Below are 16,840 nucleotides of genomic sequence, written 5' to 3'. Positions count from 1 at the left end.
TTGTCTTAGGTCTATTCTCACACCCGAAAAATCTGGAGAAACATATGATAAATGAATCCAGGTGGTGAAAAAACCACTAGAAACCAGTGAAGGTATTTAAAAGGTAAGCCATTACCTTCCTTCCCAAAATTTAGTTTGTGTCAGTTCGAACATTCTAATTCGGTTCAAGCGTCCCACCTAAATTGGCATGTCTGTTGAAGAAAACCGAAGCATGTATTGATATAAAACAATTCTCCAAAACAGATTCCCATTCCGTCATAAACACTGACCGTTAAATGGTGTGCGAATCACTTACAATCATAATCTCTCGTCTGCAGCAGTCCTTTATACCCGATACATATCTAAACGCGGTTCAGTCCGCGTACCGTATAAAAAGAGAGAGAAAGAATATAGAGAAGAGCACCTTACAATCACGTGTACGGCGCCGCGCAGTTGAAACGCGTGGATATCAGAAGAGAAAAAGTTCTGGTCACGTGGTGGTTGGTCACGTGTTCGTACATGGATCACCTGAAAGAATAACAAGTAAACAAAATGATAACGTCGATGAGTTGCTAGATCCATTACTGAATGAACTAGATGATTAATAGGCAATTTCACTGCAATCAGCCCATAATGAATGGGATGAATAAGAAAAATGTATACCAATCCGACACCATGTTGTGAAATAAAATAATTATAGTGGCTACATGCCAAGAATAATAAACCAAATAAGAAAAGCAATATAGCTAAAATTAAAATTAATGTTATACAAGTTGAATTTGGCCCATGGGTGCTGCGATAGCGCCTTGCCAGTCCACTCGACTGCCGCATTGGCACACACGAACAGAGAATCCCCCGTTTGCCACATTTTAACCTGACCATCTACAAGAAAACATGTAATTCCGTGTCGCTGTTGAGTCCCAGGGTAGTGCAACGTAACCTGCAAATGGTACGTGCTTCTAATTGTCGCAATAATGCAGAGCGGTCCCCACCTCTAGGATGAGGTCTTGCCTGCATGAGGCCTATAAACCTGATTTCGCTCACATTTTCCATTTGATGCTGTTCCTGCCAATGTATGGCTAAGGGTAATTTGGAATCAAACTTCCTCAAGCTTGCAAGGTGTTCCCTAATACGTATCCGTAATTTCCTGATGGTCGAACCCACATACACTTTACCACAAATACACAGAATAGCATGTACCACATATTTCGTCTTGCAATTCAAAAAGTCACGTATTTGAACTGATAAACCATTATGACAGACAAAATGATCAGCCTGAATAGCGAATTGGCAAAAATTACATGTGGCACATTTGAAGAAACCCTTTGGTTTAGGGGGTAACCATGATCTGGGGTTGGCCGAGTTGATTGTGGGAGCTAAAAAGGAAGGACATAGATGCCCCTTGAGTGTGCGATTCCGCAAGAAAATAAATCTCGGGTGATCAGCTATATAAGGTGTGATATTAGGATCAAGTTGTAATAGGTGCCAATGCTTATTCAATAATTTATATAACATCTCCGAATTATGAACATATTTGGTAATGATGCGTACATCAGAGAACCCGGTGGGTCTTTGCCTCCCCTGGTCCATCAACATATTCTCACGTGATATAACACTCGCCCGATGTATACCATTTTGAATGCAACGATTTGAATAACCTCTCTGTTTAAACCTTGCTCGAATCTGTGACACCTCATTAGTGAATTCCTCCAAATTACTACAATTTCGTCGCGCACGATAAAATTCTCCAAACGGTATGTTCTCTATCACTGTGCGTTTGTGGCAACTTTAAGCTTGTAAAATCGAATTCACAGCTGTTGGTTTTCTGAAAGTTTGAGTCTGTATTTGACCATTTGCAATCGTGATGACGAAATCCAAAAATTCCATTCTGGTGGTGCTCATATGTCTCAGTAATGAGAGGTGGCTGAGCTCACTTCTGAGCCCTGCTGTCTCTCATTATTTCGCTGTTTGTTGCGGATACCAACAAAAACAAATCATTTCAGGGTACGGGATCGTGCTGAGAGGCAGGCAGCACCGTCACCTGTGTCAAAAATGAACATAGAGGACTGTGCTGTCTGCCACTCAGGTGAAGCCCCTCCAAAGCGTGAAGCGCAGGACAGTTTGCCCCTCTTCTCCCCTCACCCCCTTTGTGATGGCCCTGAGGTCTTGGGAAGGTATGCTGTTATGTTTGACATCAACATTTGGAGGTGGAGTTGCCGAGCCCCATGAGCAAATGAGTCTAACATATCATGTACAAATGTCATTAACTACTCCTGTTCACTAAGCAAGAAAAGCAGGCATTTTCGGATGCGGGTCCATGTACGAATCTGTGGCTGAAAACTATGTTCCTAATTTATGGAACATTTAGCGCAGTGCAAAGTGACTTTGCAATGCCAATAAACACATAGAACTGGGCCTGATTCACAGAGCAGTACAATTTGTATTTTTGCAGAGCAACGTCACTTTGCACTGCAAAGGTATTCTTTTGACCGCGCTAAAAGGGCATAATTTGAACAGTGCCTTTGCACTACCAACACAAACCCTGGTTCATGGAACTGTGCAAAGTGTATTTTTGCTGTGCAAAGTCAGTGCAAAGTCATTTTGTACTGCAAAAATGACTTTGCACGCCCAAACTCTTTAAACAACTCAGCCAAACTCTTTAAAATCTTCCACAAGCTGGCAAATCCTGCTGCAATCTTTACCTCTCATGTCCCCTCCCAGGCCCTCTGCATGGCCCTGGCTTCTCATTTCATCTCTATAACCCAGGACATCCTGTCCTCCCTCTCGCCCTCTCCTGCTCTTCCCTCTCCTCTCTCCTCTACCTCTGGCTCCCCTGTGGCCACCTCTCCTCCCTCTTTCTCTTCCTTTCTTCTGTTCTCCCCTGATGAGGTTTCTAGATATGTCTGATCCATGAAAGTCTCATCAAAACAGGTTCTTCCCTGTTCTTCCGAAACCATCAAGGACCACATTGACACCCTCACTCCTGCCCTGGCTGACTTCTGAAACCACTCCTTTGCCACTGGAGCCTTCCCTTCCCCCGCTCAGCCGACCCCACCTTCCCGGCTAACTATCACCCGATCTCCATCACTCCTTTACTCAGTAAACTCCTGGAAAAGCTGGCCATCTCCCAGCTTAATCTTCAAACTGAATCAGTTGATTGTCTCTGTGACCAAAAGTCTGGCTTCAGAGCAGCCAGAAGCACGGAAACTATTCTCCTGAGTATCCATAAAGACCTGCTCTCTAACCATGATTCTAATCTCCCCTCTGTCCTCATCTTACTCAATCTCTCTTCTGCCTTTGACACAATCAACCATGCCAACCTGCTCAATCGTCTCCCTGATAACCTGGGTATCACCGATCAGGCCCTGGCCTGGCTGACCTCATTCCTCTCTGATCGACCCTCCCAGGTCCAACTTGGGTCCTTCCTTTTCTCTATCTCACGCTCTACTTGTGGTGTTCCCCAGGGGTCTAACCTCTCTCCCTGGCTGTTCAACCAATACCTGGCACCTCTCGCCCACCTCCTTGCCGCTCTCGGCTCCAAGTTTCAGTGCTATGCGGATGGCACTCAGCTCCTTTTCAGGCTACCCTCTGCCACCTCTTCTCCTTCTCTCATCTCTGACTGTCTGTCTGCTATCCAGGAGTTGTGTGCCGCCAACAATCTCTGCCTTAATGCCAGTAAGATTGAGATTTTCCTCACTGGCACAGCAGCACCCTCCTTTCCTGTCTCCCTCTGGTTGGCCTCCCTTGGCCCTCTTCCTGCTCCCACCTGTGAGGCTAAGAACCTCAGGGTCATCTTCAACTCCACACTCTCCTTTTTTCCTGACATCTCGGATGTCTCTAAGAAGTCAAACTACCCCCTGCACCTCCTCAGAGGTATTCTTCCTTTCCTCTCCTTCTGCCAGAAGCTCACTGTCTCTTGAACTCTGTTTCTCTCTAGGCTGGACTACTGCAACCACCTCTTTCTAAATATGCCTGCTTCTACTCTCCGTCCTCTGCAACTCATCCAGAACAGGACTGCAAGACTTGTCCTTGACCTCAAGCCCAAGGATCGTATCCCTCCAGCACTGAAATCTCTGCATTGGCTCCCAGTGGCTGCAAGGATTAAGTTCAAGACCCTCTGCATTATCCACAAGACCTTGTGGGGCCTGGGTCCTCAATCCTGCCAACTCTCTCTTTGTAAATGCCTTCCTACTCAAGCTCTTTGCTCCTCCACCTCCAACTCCATCAGGGTCAGTCACTTGTCCAAGCAACAAGTTGGTGGTAGGTCTCTTTCTTCTGCTGGGGCCTCTTTCTGGAACAGCCTTCCTTCCTCTCTGAAACTTGAGGAGAACCATCTCCAGTTCCGGAAGCACCTCAAGACCTTCCTCTTTGCTTCTGCCTTCTCTCTTCCTCTCCCCTGCTGATTTCCTGTCTGATACTGCACTGGTCACCTGGGTACCCTCTGATTTTGGGGCCAGGTCCCTGCCCGCCCAGTTGCACACCCGCACTGCCTCCCGGCAACCCTTGGTCTGTATCTGTAACCCTACAGTCCCCCTACCTGCTGTCTGCACTTACCCCTGCCACCTGCCACCAGCTGGCCGCACTTCTTGTTATTGTTTTTATCCCATGTACAGCACTGCCCCCTCCCCTTTCCCCGGGCACTTTTCCCTTCCCTCCTCTCCTTGCGCGATCTCAATGTCACTTGGCCTAGTAAGATTGTTGTCTCTGTCCTCCCTCTGTTCACCCTTCCTTGCCTCGCGCTTTGAAACACTTGTGTATAGGCACGTTACAAATGCCATGTCATATCATATCAATAGCAGAAATGTTCGGTCCTGCAAGTAGGGCCAGAAATGTCCACCCCAAACTAGCTCTATGAGAAAAAAAAAACAGATGTAAACGTCAGGGAAAAAAATCATTTGGGATTTAATGCCGACATCATAGCTGAAGAACTGAAGAGGACATTTAGGTCTAAGGACTTATGATTGTAGAATTACTTTTAATCTGTGAAGCGTTAGCTAGAAATGCCTCAGCCGAGCCTTCCGCTACCTTCTGGAGTTAACCTCATTGGAAAGAACATTTTTGCAACTCCCCTTCACTGGGAAATGGTAGCCTAATTGAGGTGGAAAGCAAAGGAGAGGAGAATTAAGGAGTACCTACACTGCACGATAATATTGTTATATTGAGATAAATTAAGTAATGACATAAAACATGTAAAGCTATCATGGAGCATTCAGTGACCGAGTGTGTTGGATTCGATCTACGGCGGTGAAGGAGTGTGAGCAATCAGCAAGGTTGTGCAAACTGTGCATAGAGAAAGAGATGACAACAGCAAACATAATGTGGGCTACTGAGCAGATGGCCAAGCCAGCATGCTTCAATGCATGTGAAGTGAGAATTAGAGAGGGTGCAGTTTGGGTCACGGGAGGATAGCTCAGGGCCAACGTGTTCTCCTTGGAAGCAAGATGACTGGTGCAACACCGGTTCGATCCTCGGGTCGTGCTTAGCAACCTCAGGGTTTTCAGCACAAATAACCAATTACAATTGCCACAAAAAGGGAAGCAAATCTGCCACGTGTTGGAGCAGAACATGCAACAGCTGATAATTAATGTCAAGAACAAATAAAGAAAGGATTATTTCTAATGTGCTGCCAAGTGGGCAAAAACAGTCTGTCATGCCATGAAAAGGATTTTTTCACAAAAATAAAAAATCGTATGGAAGAAAATTGGTGTCAAGTAATATTTAGCAGAATGTACATGTTTTACGTTCTCGATCATCGTGCTCTACCTCCTTCAAAACCTACTTGGGATAAGTATAATAGACATTCTGAACATTTCCGAAAGATTGTGCTGTTACTTTAATGGTTAGAAGGCGAAACACATGCTAGGTTACCTAGCCATAGACAAAGAGTGCCGACTGTCATCCAAACGTTTCTGCCTATCCAGCTTGAGAAGCATTTCTTATCTGTCCTCTCCCCTTTTTCCTTAAGCAGTGTTGACATTTAACCAGCTTTGACACTCATTGAGGAGTGTTCTTCTTAAAATCCTCTTTTTTCCAATTGGCCTCCGAAAACGTCTTTTTGGGGACTGCCGCCTCTGTCGCCGGGCGCCGTACATGACTGGCTTCAAGTGATACATTTGTGCTGAAGGGCATTGTCCCTCAGGTGACCCTCGCCAAGTTTGAGTGACATGTATTCGAAGCTTCCAGCCAGTGATCTCTTGCACTTGTAGCTGCAGACTTGCACAAAGGCCTCTGAGGACTGGCTTATGGCCATGAAGGGGCTAATGCAGGAGGGAAATGTCACATTCCTGCAAGGTTGCTAACTGACAGGTTTAGGTAAGAAGGTTCAGTACCAGGAGTGAGCCAAAGATAGCAGGGTCTTTCAGTGCTGTCGCAAGGGTTGATTAATCGCGTCCAGGGGCTTAGTCCACCCGATTTTGGGGGGGCACACCGGAGAAAGAGATGTAAGTTAGTACCTCTCAAAGGGAAAGCTTCAGGCTCTGGGATCAGAGTTTGTGCGGTACCAGTTGAGCAATTCAAACTTGATAGTTTCAGGAAGTTGCCATGGGCTGGGGAAGCTCCATCCCACCCACAAACAGTTGTTTAAGCATCAGGCTTTCTGAAGTTGATCCATTTTCTTCAGGGACCAAATGGTCCTAAGAGCTGTGTTCTGCTTGTGTGGGTCTGGCACATTCAGAGTCAAGATCATCTACGCTCAGGTTCCAGGTACCAAACCATGGGCACAGGCTTTTCCTAAGGCTCCTAATGCCTAGTTTAAAGAGGTTTAAGAAGGCTTTACAATGCTTGGTACGGGTTCCCTTACCAGAGCCGCCTTCTGCTCAATTTCCTCTTCTGAGCATAAGGAAACTAGAAAAGGGGAATGGAGTAAGGAGAGAAGTGGCAAATCCGTTGAGGGGTTTATGCACCATTGTTCTATTCCGGTACCAAGCGGCTCTTCATGCCGGTTGTGGTGGAATCTGCTTCTGTTGACAAATCCTCACTATCGAGGAAAGCATCCTCCATTTTTCTGACACAGCGGTCCCGGATTTCTATGGGTCAGGGCTGTTCCATAACAACTGTTTGGCGGTCCAGTGGGAGATATTGTAATTGCACCTCTGCAGTTTTCACCACAAGACTTAACATTTTTGAATTAGAAGGATTCTTCATTTCAAGACCAAAATCCTTCTGCCGCTCGTCTACCACATAATCTGTTCTTCTTTACAAAACGTTTGAGTCCAAGGATATTTGTGATTAACGTGTCCCCTAAACACTTTCATAGAATGTACAGACTCCTGAAAAAGATTAGTTCGGCTTCTTCATCTTTACAAAACGAGCATGCGCCAGTGCCAGATAGTCCACTCAAGATTGGCGACTATGTAGAGAGGGTGACACATAGGCTATTACAGACCATGCTCCCTGATGCGTCCCTAGGTTGCTTGGTAACTTAAGGGAGAGGACATTTTGCAGTCTCTCACTGCTCTAGCTCAGGAACTGTTTCCAGGTATACTAAGTCTAGATGTTGCTCTGGATTCCATTTCCTGTACCTCATCTGAATTGTCTGGATTAACCTTTCTCCTTCAAATACAAATCTGAAGGCAGATATGGATTTTGATTAGGATTTGGACGAGGAAACCTCAACTCTGGATCCTACCAGGCTGTATTTATTTATTTATTTATTTATGTATTTATTTAGAGCCAAAGCCCACAGGCATGTATGATATGGTTCAGTAGAAAGTCACCCAGCCTTTAAATTTGAAACCCCTGCACAAGTCTCATCTGGGGTGAAGGCTGCCTTCTTTTAAACCAGACAACTTAGTCTTGGTCATGGACCACTCTTGGCTCGGGCAGTGGTTGCTCATTTGGCAGAAATGATAGCCTGAGGCATACATTTTCTAATCCTTGACTCTTAAGTACAACATTCCTAGGGGAGAATCATGCGTGTTTTTGGGCACCTACCAGGCCAGTTGGTATCATGACCCCTGCCCCTGTCAGTCAGGCCACCTGGGCTGCACCACGGTCTTCCATCATGGCCCCAAGGGCCCCATCATGTCCCCCAATACTCTCTTGGAGTCAGTCCTGGTGCCTTTGGTGCCAGACTCATATGGGAAATGGGAAAACTGGAACTCACAATGGCATTTTCACAACATGGATGCCCCCGCATGGCTCAGTTCTAGAACTGAGCCATGCGGTCTAGCATTTAGGGTGTGGTTAGGCCTGGGGGTTCCTGGGATACCTGCAGACTATATAAGCCACGCCGAAGCTGGAGAACACGCTTCGTGTTACTCTGCTGGTCGCAGCGTGGCACTCACCACAGTCTGTCGGATCTTCCTCTGCATTCTGGGCCGATACCTGCAAGAACAAGAAATCAAGAACACTGGTAGTATTTGCTTACCTATTAGCGAGCCCTGCATCTGTCATCTGCTCCAGAATCCTGAACATCCAGCGTCTCGGCAAACGCTCACTATCTCTCTTGGAAGCCACAACCTGGGGAGAATAGAGAAGCAGCATTAGTAAGTGTTTATTCTTCACATTTAAAAAAATGCGCCCCCTTACCTGAATTGGACTTGCTTTTGCTCCACGTCCATTCCAGGCCTTTCAACAACCTGCAAGAAGAAAGACAAGGCTGTTCAACACGCATAAGTGCTAGAAGGCATTTCAAACCACACCTTACTCACTGCTCTCCATCTTCTCGGCAACATACAGTCTGGAACTTCACTGCAGCCTGCAAGAAAGGGACAACAAACAGGTTAGCACAAGAAAAGCACATAGCGCTGCGCTCCGCGCTTTCACTTACCATCTCGTGCACAGCGCCAGCCAGCACAGCATCACCAGAACTCCTTCCGCACCTAAAAAAGAAGGAAAGACATTAATAGGGGCAATTACAAATAAAGGACAAGCTGTCAAAAAAGCAGACTTACCTGACAAACTGAGTCGCAGCAGGTCTGGACTCTGAGGGGCCCGCACCAGTGAAGCAATTAGGTTGCGACGCGCCCATCCACAACGTACCCCTGCAGAGAACAGCATGACGGAGAGCACACCATAGCTAAAACCAAGGTGAGGAGAGCACTAAGGGGTCGTTGGGTCCACAAGGAAGGTGGGCTCTGGGCTAAAGAGACTATAAGCTAAAACCTAAACTTCTGTGTTTTCAGACCCGGTCCTCAGCCGAACAAGAGTCCAAGGGAGTGGGTCCATGGTCGGAAGCAGTCCAGCCAGATTGGGTGGTGTCCCTGTGGAGAACAGGTGAGCATTACAGTTGGCTATAGTTTCTACAGTTTTAGTGGTGTTTTGAAAAAGCAAGTTTCCTCCTTCTTGGCCATCTTCAATTATGTCAAATGAGCTACGGCTTGGGAAACTAAGAGCAAGAGATCTTTTCAAAATGCACCTATTTCTCATTAACAGATAAATTCGGCCATTGATATAATACATGTTACAACTTCAAAAAGTTTTGATCAGGTTTTCCCAACTCCAGGCCTCAAGGGCAGGAAAAATGTCAGATTTTCAGGGTACCCTCATTAATATGTGTGAGGTGAATTTGGATACAATGATTTTAAATGTATGCACATTTGTTCTCATTAATATTATTGAGGGCTATCCTGAAAGCCTGTCAGGATTCTCGCCCTCAAAGCCTGAAGTTGGACAACCCTGTTTTAGATTGTTTTGTTATGTTTGCAGAACATCGCTCTCTGTGGTGGTAGATGAGTTTATCTTCTGACTTTCAGGAGAAAAGGGGGTGCATTACTGTAACTAAGATTAAGCAGTTATTTAAATGTTTTTTTCTAATTAGATAATTCAGCCTAGAGATGAGATAGAATGCCTGGCTAGGCACATCTTTCTTGTCTATGTCTATGTCTATGTGTTTGTAACGCGCCGACAGCCCGCAGTTATCAGGGCACGGAGGCATCCTGAGATGGGAAATAGCATATTAAGAGGGTAAAATGAACCAGTGTTGGTTCGCGAAGAAACAAGTCAGTCATATATATATACCTAATAGGCCCTGGAGGGTCAGAAAGTTATTGGAAGAGATGTGTTTTCAAAAGTTTCCTAAACTTGCTATAGTTACCATCCAGTCTTAAATTCACTGGCAGGCTGTTCCAGGACTTGGCCGCTCTAATCGGGAAGGCTATGCCCCCACCAGCTGCTCGTTTAACCAATGGGACAACCAGGAGGCCTATGTCGGCTGATCTCAGGTTTCTCCTAGGTGTGTAGATGGAGAATTTCTCCTTAAAATATTTTGGGGCCTTGCCATGTAGGCATCTATGAATGATCGTCATGGCTTTGAAGAGGACTCGCTCTTCAATTCTGAGCCAATGAAGATCCTTCCTTGCCGCCGATATGTGCTCTCCATATTTGATTTTCTTAACAATGCGAACGGCATCATTTTTCATAACCTGGCATCGTTGCAGCTCCTTCTTGGTGGCGCCCACTAGCATCACATTGCCATAGTCCAAACGGGACAGAATAGTCGCTCTTGCAATATTTTCAGCGTTAGCTTCACTTATGTATGGTCTGATGGCTCTCAACAGTCGCAAGTAATATGTATTGTTTTTCTGCAAATAGTTTACTTGTGCTACGGCCCCCACTGATGCTTCTACTAGCATCCCTAATGTTTTAACTTGGGGTAGCACTGGAATTTTAGCTCCTTTTATCATGAACTCCCTATATTTGTCTCCTAATTTGGATCTTACCTGCATAGAACCAAATATCATGAGCTCGGTCTTGCATCAAGACATCAGCGTCTCTAGCTGTCATTTGATGGTAAGATTATTTTCTCTCCTTTATCAATGAGGTCTTGTAGAATGTGTTGATCACAGAGTTAGTAAATAAAAATCATTCAGTTCCGTTTTTAGTCAAGCACCTACAATTCTGTATCAGCTCTCACAGGTTTTCAGATCTTCAAAGATCGACAGGGACTACACTCCTTATTAACCACAGCCCAAAACAGTACAGATGTGTGCTAGGCTGAACAATGCAGCACTGGCAACTGTGGTAACACCCAAGACATATATTTGGATTTCAGAAAGGGGTGGTGACTCGTCTTTACATCCCGGATAATACATCCCCAGCAATTGACAGAGTTTCACTCCATTAGAATGAATAGACTTCGATTAACCCAGCACCCCTGTGTCCTTCTTATAATCGAACTGGGCTATATTCTGGCTTTTTGCTATTTCTTCTCTCACCTCCTCACAAATTAGGGTTCCTTCAAAAACTACGTTTCCATCAGCCTCATGCATTAGAGCTTGTTTTGGAACATCAGGTGCAGGCATCTCACCCCACTCAACGTCTTTATGATCTAAATTGGGTCTTGGCAGTCTAATCCTTCTGCACAGTACTTTGGCTCTGAATTTGAAGGCACAGCATTTGGATGGCTGGATGTGGTCAGTTGGCCTCCAGGATACACGTTTCCAAATCATAAACCTAAAAAAAGTACATTACCACTTCAGACTCCTGACCTTTTGGGAAAATACTAATCTAAGAATCTCAACAAAATTCTTACAAGTGCTACAAGTTCCTCTTCATCTGGAAGGTGTACAACTTTACCCCTAACTTGACAATGAACTCATTGGGGCCTGCTCATTTATCCAGGCCCAGGTGAGCCTAAAACAAGCATGGAGCACATTATTAGGCACAGGGTTTTACATACACGCTTCAAACTCATCATGGTGGTGCAACAAAAAAAGGTTCATTCCATAAGAATCCAGAGCTGTTATTCTTGCCAAAAATGTAGTGCTGCCATGCCATAAAGCCAGTTGGCTTCCAAGGTGGAGTGAAAAAGGCATCCTGAAATGGCCATTCCATTCTGTGCCCCTGCTCTCCCGTCAACAACTTTGTAAATCTGGTGGTGTGCATAAACAGGTGCATAAACTGGCATAAGCCTTTAATGTGGTTTTGATGACTGTATGTGCACTGTGGACTTAAAATTACCCAAAGCATGGTCTCCGTTGTCACCTTTGCACCAATGAGGAAAATGGGCACTGGCAGGTTGCGTGGCAGAGCCACTGAAATTCTTGTTTCATAAAACTATGCCCATAAGAGGACTCCATCCATCGCACCCTCCCAAGTATAAATCACACAAACCACCTCTCTACTCCCCAGGAGACACTGGATATCCCATTCACCCTTTCTGATGAGACCAAGGCAGAATCCAGTGAACTAGAGGCAGCAATGCTGCCAGCGTCCACACTCACAATCATATTGAGCAGGCATTTGGGGTACTCTAAAAACAATTCTGGTGCCCTCGCAGGACTGAGGGTACATGTGTATGCTGGCCAGAACAGGGCTGCCTTATCGTGGAAGACCTGTGTGGTACATGCACATGAAGTGGCCCAATAAGTCAAAGCATGCCTTCATGAAATAAGGCTGCATTGGTTGGAAATGACATCAAGCTTCCTTTCCTACACTCCCATGTGGCCCCACAGGCATTGTTGCATGTTCATGATGGACCCCCTTTCCCTTTCCCTCTTTAGCCTCTCTCCACCGAGATATATGATCAAGACGACCATTCTCCTTATTGTGGCCATAGTGTATGGAGCATATTCCAACAGAGGGGCGGGGGATCGGCTCTGGCTATGTTGATGTGGAAATGCTGGGTAGGCAGTGGATGTTTCATAGACAGGATTGATAACATGATTACTGTGAATGGACATCTTGATATTTCACTTCTCTTTTCTTATTCCATATATACTGTGAAAAGGAGGGGTAATTCATGGGACTCCATGGCAATTGCCTTCCACCATCCGTAAATTGTGGGACGCGATAACACTTGTTTTTACAACAAACATTTAATAAAGCAATGAAATGCATTTCTACCTGCATTTAAATGCATATTTAACTCCTAAAAGTGTGGACATGGATACTTGTACAGAGGGGACTTCAACGCAAGCAAGCACAATAATTGTTGGCGCTCTCCATGCAATATGCACATTGGAAACAATGATAACCCATTGAATCTTGTGTGTGTCTGATAATCCGCCTGCCCAAAAACTACGAAGAGGCCAAATGGATATCACATTTCTCTCAACATCCCGACACCACTCATATAACACGCAGTAGAGAGAAACCTTTGAATCTCTAGAGTGTTGATTGAGACTTTCTCACCCTATTGGAAAGGTTCGAGATTGCCCTTGTGAGTGCAACCTTTCCCTTGGAAACAATGGTGAGCCGCCTATCTAAGAAAGGGACTAGTCAATTCAACGCATCCTAACTCTTTTTGCATCTAAATCTAATCACGCTATTTCGAGTATCTAGAGATATTTCTAAAGTCATGGGGTAGCCAATTTTCAATTTTTTGACACATTCTACAACTAAAGAAGGAGCACAAGGAAAAAGGTAAGCTGTGTGCGTAGCTGACATGGTGGCGAGGCATATCACGGGTTGATTGAGGAGGGATTGCATGAAAGAGCATTTCACACTATAGAACAGGCGGCTGAGTCTATCTACAATCAGAGAAAAATAAATGTGTACTATCACAATGTTTGTACTTTGGAACCAAAGAAGTGGATATTGGAAGATTACTCCACCATAAGGAATTGGTTATGAAAAGAGTGTTTGTCCACAACTGAAGGAGGTGGGGCAGACAAATGAAAAAAGCATCAGATTGGACAAGGGGTTGCCAAATGTGAAATGTCACTATATGTATATGTTGTATGGGGCTTCAGTTTCTTGACATTAGCATGTGGGCATTAGGTGTAGACCCTGAAGAAGATCTTATGACGAATTCTATTGATTTATAGAACAAAACATGTTGGGGGGAATAACGAGTCGGTGCACCGCATTAATTATATGAGGGGTTATTGTGATTGCGACAGGGTATATTGTGGGTAATGCACATCACTTTGTGGACTCTAGGACACTGTAGGACCTGGATGATTTAAGCACCTTAGGTATGATTGAGCTGAATGAATCAGTTAGGGTGTTTGGTATGCACTTTAAATATTAGGTTTTAAACAGTTAAAGTGTGTTTTTTTGTATATTATATATTGTTAATGTATACGTTTTTAATGTTGTGTTAAGAGACATAGCCATATGAAATCCAATGCGATATTAATGTGAAAAACTGAGACAAATAAAATGCAGTTTTAATGTAAAAAATAAGACTCATGTGAGTTTGATATGTGCATGTTACATATGTGTATTGCCATAATGAAGTTTGGAGAACCCATGGACTTCACTTTGCTGAGGAGTTTTTCACAACTGAATGAACCAAGAGGTCCATATTTGCATTAGATATGACGTGTTCACTCTAGACAACTTACCACAGCCTCACCCCTGGACATATGTTGGAAAATACATTTTTAGAACTGTTTCTGACCTTCACAATCTCATTGCCACCGTTGGAATAACTATGCTCTGATGATTATTTTCCCAGCCCCTAATTGACTCTGTATAATTGTACAGATTGGTGATCAAAACCATTGGAAAGCAAACCATTGTGTTGAGCAGGGTTGAAAAAATAGCTGAATGATTGTAAACGTTTTGCATGTTGAAAATAATCAAAATGCAAATGGAATCAGTATTCAAGTAGTACAGCGATCTCTATACGTGATCTGGTTCACCTGTGCAGTATCCACCAAGTAAATAAACCTTCCAAGGTTCCAATGAGCCCATTGCTCACCATGAAAAAACATTGCATTCTGGAGAGTCCGAGAATGTCCTATCCTCACCAATCACCAGCTACCAAGTGCTGGATGGTCCCAGACACCCAAACCTGCGCAGCGGGTAGACTTGACTGCTGGCTCTGAATTTTCAAGCTGGAAGGACACAATTGCATGTGTCTAACATTTGAATGCACCCAAGCGCAGCGAGGGAGCCCTAACAAAAAAACGGTTCTGGCAGTTCTCACACCGAGACCATTGTTACAATTATGGGCTACATTTGTGCATTTGGTAAAAAGACAATTTGCGATCAGTTTTGTATGGAAACACATGAAAAAAGAAAACAATAGATGCAATTCACCTACAATGCTCAGGAGCATTTTGCAACACATGATGCCTTTGCCCAAAACATGTGCCTGTATATAAAAGATGTTCATACTGGCTGTGTCCATAAATGTCAATTTATGCTGCACCAATATAGGTCAGTATTACCATAGAAGGACTCCAGTCAGTAAAATATGCCTGTGAAAGAAAGAAGGTATATCTAGACTGGCTATACCAAGATAGGTCAGTATACCACACAATGACACTCATTTACGCTGTTACCTTTGATCGAAAGTACACAACTGTCATGACAACACACAAATAGTATATATGGCTAGACTGGAGCCACCAATGTAAGCAAGTCTAACAATGTAATAACACTCATCACAGTTGCTTTGCTCTTGATGAACATTTATGTGCAGCAAGGGTAAAGTGAAGATGGTAAGTGTTTCTACCTGGCTATACTCTCCTACATTTAATGTGGGCCAGTAACAAAATGTATTTTTGCTTTACCCTTAATGCACAATAACTGTGCATCAAGGGTAAAACAAACATAAATGCCATAAACTGACTACACTGGTTTACATTTACATTTTAGGTCGGTCTATCCTGGTAATAACATGTAGCATGTGTTTGATTTACCCTTGATACACAGTACCTTGCATCAATGGTAAAGCAAACACAATAAGTGAACCGTATCAACGTAGGCCAGACTATCCACATGATAACTAGCCCTACTAACCATATCCTGTAAGTGGGCTGATGAACAAAATTGAAGCTACTGCTACAAGGGATTTTATGGAGCCAGATTCTTCTTTTGTGTGTCAGCCTACCCACACACAATTAATGTTTCATTCACTTGGTTTGTTTTCAGTAACTGATGCACAAAATGGGGGTATGATAGTGAAATGAATGTGTAATATGTCATAAACTATCATCTTCTATTTTTCTCCTTCTTGTGCCCTGTTTTTGCACTGACCATAGGAGGGATTAGTATGTAGAGGCAGGTCATCTCACTATTGTGTTTTTTTGTGGCTGCATCACCACCGGTAGAACAACAGTGAGGGTTGTGAGTTTGTGAAGTTTCTCTTCCTAATTTGATTGTCTGTTCTAACCTTAGCAAAACAAAAGAGGTGATGGCTGGAAGGTTTAGAATTCTTCTTAAATTCTGTCATTGCTCTGGACAACCCTTAAAACCATCATTATTCGCCTGCAATGCCATTACCAAAAGGAAAAAGAACATGTGCAAATCAGGTGTTTCTCCACCCCAAAAATGGCAGTTCAATCCTTCGATCAAAGGGTATATATACCTGAAGTCATTCATATTTCTATGCTTTGCTTACAGTTTCAACACCTGCAGAATACTTTCACAACCTCTTCAACAATTCACTAGCAACAGGAAAGGTACCACAAGCCTTCAAATTAGCATACATCGAGCCACTCCTCAAGAACCATTGGGAAACACGCCAGACTTAACCATCTACCAACCAATTTCAAACAACCCGTACCCAGCAAAACTCCTAGAAAGCTACGGTTATGAACAAATCTTGGAACAAGTAGAAAACACTTGGACACTAAACCAGGCACAAGTCCACCTCAGACCCATGGGAGGAATGGAAACAGCATTAGTATCTTCATAGGATGATCTAAAAAGCAACACAGGCTCCAACATGGCATCAGCACTACTATTTCTATATCTAGCAGCAGCCTTTGAAACAGTTCACCATTAAACACTCATCAAAAGACTAGAAGAAAGAGGAATCGGCAACACAGCGTTAGTATGGTTAAAATCCTTCCTAGCAGAAACAACAGATGTAATGGTGCTAAATCCCTTCAATCTAGCACCTCACAAAACAACCTGCAGAGTCCCATAATGCTCACCACTCTCATCACTGCTCTTCAACATCTATATGACCCCTCTCAAAGACCACATCAAAAGACATGGTCTCACTTGCTACAACTACGCA

This window comes from Ambystoma mexicanum, chromosome 8 (genome assembly GCF_040938575.1).
Source record: "Ambystoma mexicanum isolate Mex_15411 chromosome 8, UKY_AmexF1_1, whole genome shotgun sequence".
Taxonomy (NCBI): Eukaryota; Metazoa; Chordata; class Amphibia; order Caudata; family Ambystomatidae; genus Ambystoma; species Ambystoma mexicanum.
The sequence above is the reverse complement of the archived record's forward strand: the minus strand, read 5'-3'. Positions refer to the sequence as shown.